General features: G+C 39.0%; 1 pseudogene; it reads left to right on the top strand.

Annotated features, from left to right (window-relative positions):
* Positions 1-540: 540 nt before the first annotated feature.
* LOC111551055 lies at positions 541-1,101 on the top strand (annotated as a pseudogene).
* Positions 1,102-7,932: the final 6,831 nt, after the last annotated feature.

The raw sequence follows: 7,932 nt of genomic DNA, 5'->3' as shown, positions 1-7,932 counted from the left end.
TTCCTCATGATTGCATTTCCCCAGCGATGAGGTAGGAACCAGACTCTACCTAGTTCGATGAGGTTAATCCTAGGACTCTCCAATAATCACATCTCCACACACCATCCCTGATATTCACTGACCTTCAGTGACTGTTTTAGATAAGAGTTTAAGAGACAAGTTAGCCAATTAAATGTCCTTCCCAGGTTTTTAACCCTTTGTTAGAGGAAGATAATCTCTCTTCTCCGGTCTAAATACTATGACGTTGTGAACCTGGAGATGCTGGAGCTGCATTTATACTATTGTGGAAATGTTATTCAGAGATAATGAAGCAAATGTGAAAGAGAAAGAATGCTCAAAAAGTTACATGTGGGATTACCATATGGTCCAGCAATTCTACTCTTAGGCATATACCCAAAACAATGCAACGCAGGGACTCAGATACTTGTACACCAAGGTTCATAGCAGCATTATTCACAATAACCAAAAGGTAGAAACAATCCAAATGTCCTTCAACAGATGAATGTATAAAGAAAATGTGGGTCAACCAGGTCCCCTCCCCACAGCAACATGGCTGCTTCTCTTCCTCAGCATGGTAACTGGCTTCCCCTCAGGACCTGTTGCCACAGGCAGACCTCCTGCGCACTGGCAACCTGAGACAACCATGCAGTTTATGCTGCTTTTTATTAAAAGTTGTCAGGGAAAGCCTCAACTGCAAAAATGGTATATCCAGCTATTGGACAAAGAGAAGGAAAATATTACAAGAGAACTTGTTCACTTTAGCACAGAAACCTAAAATGTGAAGATATCTGAAGATTGTTTACAAAAGATATGCCAGTTTGTATATTTGCTGTGCTACTGTGAATCAGGGAAATGAACTAACTACCCTAGAAACGATTCATCATTACATGGAATTATTTGACAAGTATTTTGGCAGTGTATGTGAACTTGATATCACCTTTAATTTTGAAGAGGTTTATTTTATTTTGGATGAGTTCTTCTGGGAGGGGAAGTTAGGAAACCTCCAAGAAAAATGTCCTTAAGGCAATTGCACAGGCTCATCTACCACAGGAGGAAGCTTAAACCCCACACAGAATTCTTAAAGAAACTGGACTGACATAACTCTCCTCCTTGTTGATGACTTCCTGTGGCATTTCACACCCTGTAGATGGCCCCTGGCTTCATGTCCATGTTAGCTAATGGTGTAAGATGATGTCTTGTCAGCATTACTGTTTTTCTAAGCTACTTCATTCAAGCCAATACGATTTTTTTTTTTTTTTTTTTTTTTTTTTTTTTTTGTGAGACAGAGTCTTGCCCTGCTGCCTAGGCTGGAGTGCAGTGGCGTGATCTCAGCTTATTGCAAACTCTGCCTCCCAGGTTCATGCCATTCTCCTGCCTCAGCCTCCTGAGTAGCTGGGACTACAGGTGTCTGCTACCATGCCCAGCTAAGTTTTTGTATTTTTAGTAGAGACAGGGTTTCACTATGTTAGCCAGGATGGTCTTGATCTCCTGACCTTGTGATCTGCCCACCTTGCCCTCCCAAAGTGCTGCGATTACAGGCTTGAGCCACTGCGCCCAGCCATATACAATTTTTAAAGAAGGAACTTTGGTTAATCAAGTGATAAGTTAAAGGACTTAAGTATGAATGGGGCAGAAAAAGATGACTTTTCTGGATATTTTAAAGTTTATAGGTCAGTTTCTCTTAATCTGATTATATACACATATGAAAATGACATATCTGTATACATGTAAAATGAAACAATTGGGCAATATACATTTATTAATTACTATGTTTGACAAGGAAATTCTTAAATTATAATGTGAAACCTCATTTTATAAAACCAAAGACTAGTGAACATTTCAGTATACATAAGAGTAAAGGGAATTGACCTGTCACATATTGAATGAATGGAAACTTAGCCTTGTTGAAACTTTAGAAAGCAGATTTATATCAAAGACTCCCATTGGAAACTACATACCTTAAAAAAGGGGTGGGGGGAGAACACAGATTATTTTAAATGACTAAATTGGAATGATGCTGTTTACACTAAAAATTATTTCTTAAGCATTCTGAACCTGGAATGAGAAACAGGATTGTTTCATAATAGCAAGCGTGTAATTTTTAAGATAAAGGCACATTTGACTCCTGAGATGAATTTTTGTGGACACAATCACTTAGTTGGATGGTTTTTGATGCCCCAAAATAAAGTGGAAATGTTAATTTGCCAGGGATTCTTCATAACAGTATCTTACAGTAAACATGTTGCTTTCTTCACAAAGTGTTGTGTATAAAGTCATTGTATGAAGTATGAATGTTCCTTCTGCAGTGCTTGTGAAAACCAACTTTATTTTGCTTCCCTATGCCTTCCCTCCATGGAGAAGTGCTACAAACTTTACAGTGTCTTCTTTTCTTTCCATGGCATTGCCTAATTAACAGAAGTCTTACAAAAATTTAAAAAGAGGCCAGGCATGGTGACTCACACCTGTAATCCCAGCACTTTGGGAGGCCAAGGCAGGCAGATCACCTGAGGTCAGGAATTCAAGACCAGCCTGGCCAACATGGTGAAACCCCATCTCTACTAAAACTACAAAAAGTAGCCAGGTGTGGTGGCAGACACTTGTAATCCTGGCACTCGGGAGGCTGACTCAGGAGAATTGCTTGAACCCTGGACGCAGAGGTTGCAATGAGCGAAGATTGCACCACTGCACTCCAGCCCAGGGCACAAGAGCCAGACTTCATCTCAAAGAAAAAAAAAAATTAAAACAAACTTTTCTTTCTTTTTTGTTTTTTTGGAGATGGAGTTTTATTCTTGTTGCCCAGGCTGGAGTGCAGTGGCACGATCTCGACTCACTGCAACCTCCTTGTCTCGGCTTCAAGCGATTCTCCTGCCTCAATCCCAAGTAGCTGGGATTACTGGGATTACAGGAGCCCACAACTACACCTGGCTATTTTTTTTTTTTTTTTTGTATGTTTAGTAAAGATGGGGTTTCACCATGTTGGCCAGGCTGGTCTCAAACTCCTGACCTCACCTTTCATACAAAAAAGTGAGAGTTGAATGAGGTAAAAGGGCATTAGTTGGTCCTAAATTTTTTAAAGCTCTATAATTGTCCAGCACCACTTTTCTAAGTACTTGTAAGTATGTAAACATGTCTTCATGGTTTATACTTTCACTTGTATATGCTTTTAAGCCTTGTTATGACTCATTGCATTGCCAATTACTTGTAATAAACATTGAATGTACATACACACACACAAAAAATGTGGAACATACCTACAATGGAACAGCATTCATCCATAAAAAGTAAAACTTTGATACATACTGTTGCAGGAATCAGGAGGGCCAGAGAGACCACTGGATGAAATAGGAGGATTTGTTGAGTGCACTCAGAGCCAGTGGATTAACATCCAAAGACTGGGACCAGAACAAAGACAGCACTTGACTTTTATACACATTTCTAAAAGGAGGTGGGCTAGCTTGAAACAAGCTTACAGTGGCACAAAAGCAAGGATACAGAAGCAGAACAAAAGCAGTTAATCATACTATGAAAGGTTCATAACTCAGGCTTACATATAGCTTTTGCTATGTGGCCCAGATGGCTGTTATCCAGGCTTGCTCTTGTGCCTTGCATGGGCTTAGCTCATAACCTTCACTACGGTGCCTAGGTGGCTGCAATCCAGGCCTGCTCAGGCATCTCATGATCTTCACTGTGCTGCTTAGATGAAAAACAGAATCATAAGAGAAAGGAAAATTTGTTTCTCTTCTCCCTATGTTGAAGGAGTGCCGAGAGAGTCTCCAGAGCACTTCCTTTGAGCCCTAGCTTCTTAGATAGTGTTATCAAGACTTTTCCTTGGTCTGGGCTGTGCCTGTTACTGCCTTTTGGAGTGAGTCAGCCTAACAAAGGAGAACTTATTTTTCTCATTTTAATTTTATTTTCTTCTTTCTCTAATTTCTGCCTCAATACTACAACATAAATGAAGCTTGAAAACACTATGCTAGGTAGAATAAGCCAGACACAAAAGAACAAGTATTTTATGATTTCATTTATATGATGTACCTCGAATACACAATTTATAGAGACAGAAAGTAGAATAGTGGTTACCAGGGGCTGGAAGTAGGGAGGCATAGGGAATTATTGTTAACGAGTACAGGGTTTCTGTTTAGGATGATAAAAAAGGTCTGGAAATGCTTAGTTGTGAAGGTTGCATAATATTGTGAACATAATACCACTGAATTGTATACTTAAAAAGTTAAAATGGTACATTTTCTTATGTAAATTTTAACACACTCTCACCACATACACACACACAGAGAGAGAGAGAGAGAGAGAGAGAGAGAGAGGAAGAGAGAGAGAATGAATCAATGAAAGGTTTAAAAAGAAAAATCTGACAGAGTCTAATCCCGGTTCAGTTGTCTTCAGCTCAGTTCCTCCCCTGCCTTTTCTGTGGTTCAGAATTTGCCAGATGTTTTCTACTTAGGCTAATTTATGTTACATTTCTATCACTTGACATCTACAATTCTAAGACTGCCTTAAAGAAAATCTTCACCTGGCTGAATGTGGTGGCTCACACCTGTAATCCCAGCATTTTGGGAGACTGAGGTGGGTGGATCACCTGAGGTCAGGAGTTCAAGACCAGTCTGGCCAACATGGTGAAACCTCATCTTTAAAAATATATAAAAATTAGCTGGGCATGATGGCAGGTGCCTATAATCCCAGCTACTCGGGAGGCTGAGACGGGAGAATCACGTGAATCCAGGAGGAAGAGGTTGCAGTGAGTCGAGATAGTGCCATTGCACTCCAGCCCGGGTGACAGAGCGAGACTCTGTCTCAAAAAAAAAAAAAAAAAAGAAAAGAAATAAAATCTTCACCTAAATTATATAGACCCAAGCCCAAAGACAAACCTGTGTGTGTGTGTGTGTGTGTGTGTGTCCATGTGTGTTTCAGACTGAGGGTTTTCTCTTTTCAGAACTCATTTCTGTACTTGCAGATTAATTTGAAGGCAGAGATAATGCCACTTTCATTAGTATATTGCCCTAAGCCCTAGTACAATGCTCTCATGATCCACACAAAGTGAGTCCTCAGTACAGTATTAGGACTAATTGGTCATAAATCCCTAACCCCACATACTTACATGAGTTTCTAGATAAATTTCTTTTAAAAATGAGGTTCTATATCTCCCAGCATTTGCCTTGATTTTGGTAAAAATACTTACTTAAAATAGTGTTTCATATTTTTGGCCTCAAATCTTTCAAGGCTCATCTTTGGTCTTTTTACTATTCTCAGAATTATTAATATGAGATTCAACCTAATTTAAGCCCACTAAATCACTGAATAAAAGACCAACATTTTCTTCATCCATCACTCCCATCTATTGTGCCACATCCTTCAAAGGGTTCTAAATATTAGCAGAAGCTGGAATCACTCATAATTTTAGTTGTATTGTTATGTCCTTAAAATTAGCACTTTCATCTCTCATGTAAGAGTGTACAATTTAAGGTACTTAATATAGGTGAGGACTTGACAGGAAAAAAACATTACTCAAAAACATATTACTTTTCCTGCCCTGAGATGAAGACCATCAGTTTTCAAACCTGCCAACCTTTCAAGTTGTTCAACATGTAAAAGCTAAGTAAAGGCTTTAAAATTATATCTAATAGATGCCCTGGAATTCTATTTTTTAACAATCTTGTAGTGTTTATTTGGTTGATGCACATGTTTGCATAGCTTCTCCAGTTTCACAAATTAACCAAGATGGTTTATTAGGGACTCTGCTGCAAGTGGTACTGCTTTGGAAACAGATTAGATTTCAGTGCTTATAGAGTGCTCACTCTGAACACATCTGTCAAGTCTCTTGAGGGCAGCTGTTTTTGTTGTACCAATCCCTAATATGATTACATAGAAAAGAAAAAGACTTGGATACCAAACCAGCATTGCATCAAAGTTCTCACTCACAGTAGGAAAACCATCGCAAAACACTGGTTTTCTAGGGAAAAAAATAATCAACACATTGCACTGTTGTCCAAGCAAGATGGTATTGGTTTATTGCCTAAGTCCATGTAAATTTTTTAAATTCTTTCAAAATTTTAAGTATCAACAACATCAAGCATATGCAAAACTAAAGGGAATAGAATAATGAATTCCTTTATATTCCTTAGCTAACAATTATCAATATTCTTTTTCTGGTATTCTCTATTGAAGGCTTTTGAAGGGGATTATCTTAAGATTGAAATATTGCTACTATCTTTAACCCAAATGAGTGAAATGAGTGTATTTGTTCTTTTGATTAAATCTAAATTTTTAGTTTCTGTCAAAATTGATTAGACTCTAATGTACAGCTATGAAACACCTAATACACAAAACATACCAAAATACACATCATTCTTCTGATAAAGATCTATATAATTTCTCTAACTCAATATACGTCATCAATAATCTTTTCTTTTCTTTTCTTTTCTACTTCTCTTTTTTTTTTTTTTTTGAGACATAGTCTTTCTCTGTCGTCCAGGCTGCAGTGCAGTGGTGCAATCTCGGCTCACTGCAAGCTCCGCCTCCCAGGTTCACGCCATTCTCCTGCCTCAGCCTCCCGAGTAGCTGGGACTGCAGGTGCCTGCTACCACACCCAGCTAATTTTTTGTATTTTTAGTAGAGACGGGGTTTCACCGTGTTAGCCAGGATGGTCTCAATCTCCTGACCTTGTGATCTGCCCGCCTCGGCCTCCCAGAGTGCTGGGATTACAGGCGTGAGCCACTGTGCCCGGCCAATAATGTTTTCTTAAATAATATATTTTTCTAATTCTAAACCAGGCTTCTAAAATTAGGCTTGGTTCACTTGGATCAGGTGGCTTTTAAAAAAATATTACTTCACATTTTGATTTGAAGTAATTGGCTCCCTTCCACCTAAGAAACTAGCAAACTGTGATAGCTCTTTTCAGTTTTATCACAACACAGATGAAGTGGGCTCAAACAAAACACAAAACTGGAAAACTGGACTTTGTCTATCAGATCAGTGGGTCCACATCGATTGATTTAAAAGTGGCTTTTTCAATTTACAGATTTAATGCTATTCCTATGAAACAACCAATGACATTTTTCACAGAATTAGAAAACACTATTCTAAAATTCATATGGAACCCAAAAAGCCATAGCCAAGGCAATCCTAAGTAAAATGAACAAAGCTGGGAGGCATCATGCTGTCAAACTTCACACTATACTACAGTGCTACAGTAACTAAAATATCATGGTACTGATACAAAAACAGACACATGGACCAATGGAACAGAACAGAGAGCCCAGAAATAATGCCACACACCTACAACCATCTGATCTTTGACAAATCTGACAAAAACAAGTAATGGGGAAAGGACTCCCTATTCAATAAATGGTGCTGGGATAACTGGCCAGTCATACACAGAAGACTGAAACAGGACCCCTTCCTTACACCATATACAAAAATCAACTCAAGATGGATTCAAGACATAAATGTAAAACACAAAACTACAGGTTGGGTGCGATGGCTCAAGCCTATAATCCCAGCACTTTGGGAGGCCAAGGCAGGTGGATCACAAGGTCAGGAGATCGAGACCATCCTGGCTAACACAGTGAAACCCCATCTCTACTAAAAACACAGAAAATTACCCAGACATGGTGGCAAGGACCTGTAATTCTAGCTACTCAGGAGGCTGAGGCAGGAGAATTGCTTGAACCCAGGAGGCAGAGTTTGCAGTCAGCCAAGATTGCACCACTGCACTCCAGCCTGGGTGACAGAGCAAGACTCTGTCTCAAAAACAACAACAAAGAACAAAACAAAACAAAACAACAAAAAAACCACAAAATTATAAAAACTCCTGAAGAAAACCTAGGAACTAGCATTCTGGATATAGGCCTCAGCAAAGATTTTATGATGAAGACTCCAAAAACAATTGCAACAAAATCAAAAATTGTCAAGTGGGACCTA

This window comes from Piliocolobus tephrosceles, chromosome 8 (genome assembly GCF_002776525.5).
Source record: "Piliocolobus tephrosceles isolate RC106 chromosome 8, ASM277652v3, whole genome shotgun sequence".
NCBI lineage: Eukaryota > Metazoa > Chordata > Mammalia > Primates > Cercopithecidae > Piliocolobus > Piliocolobus tephrosceles.
This window is presented reverse-complemented; position numbering and strand designations above follow the sequence as displayed.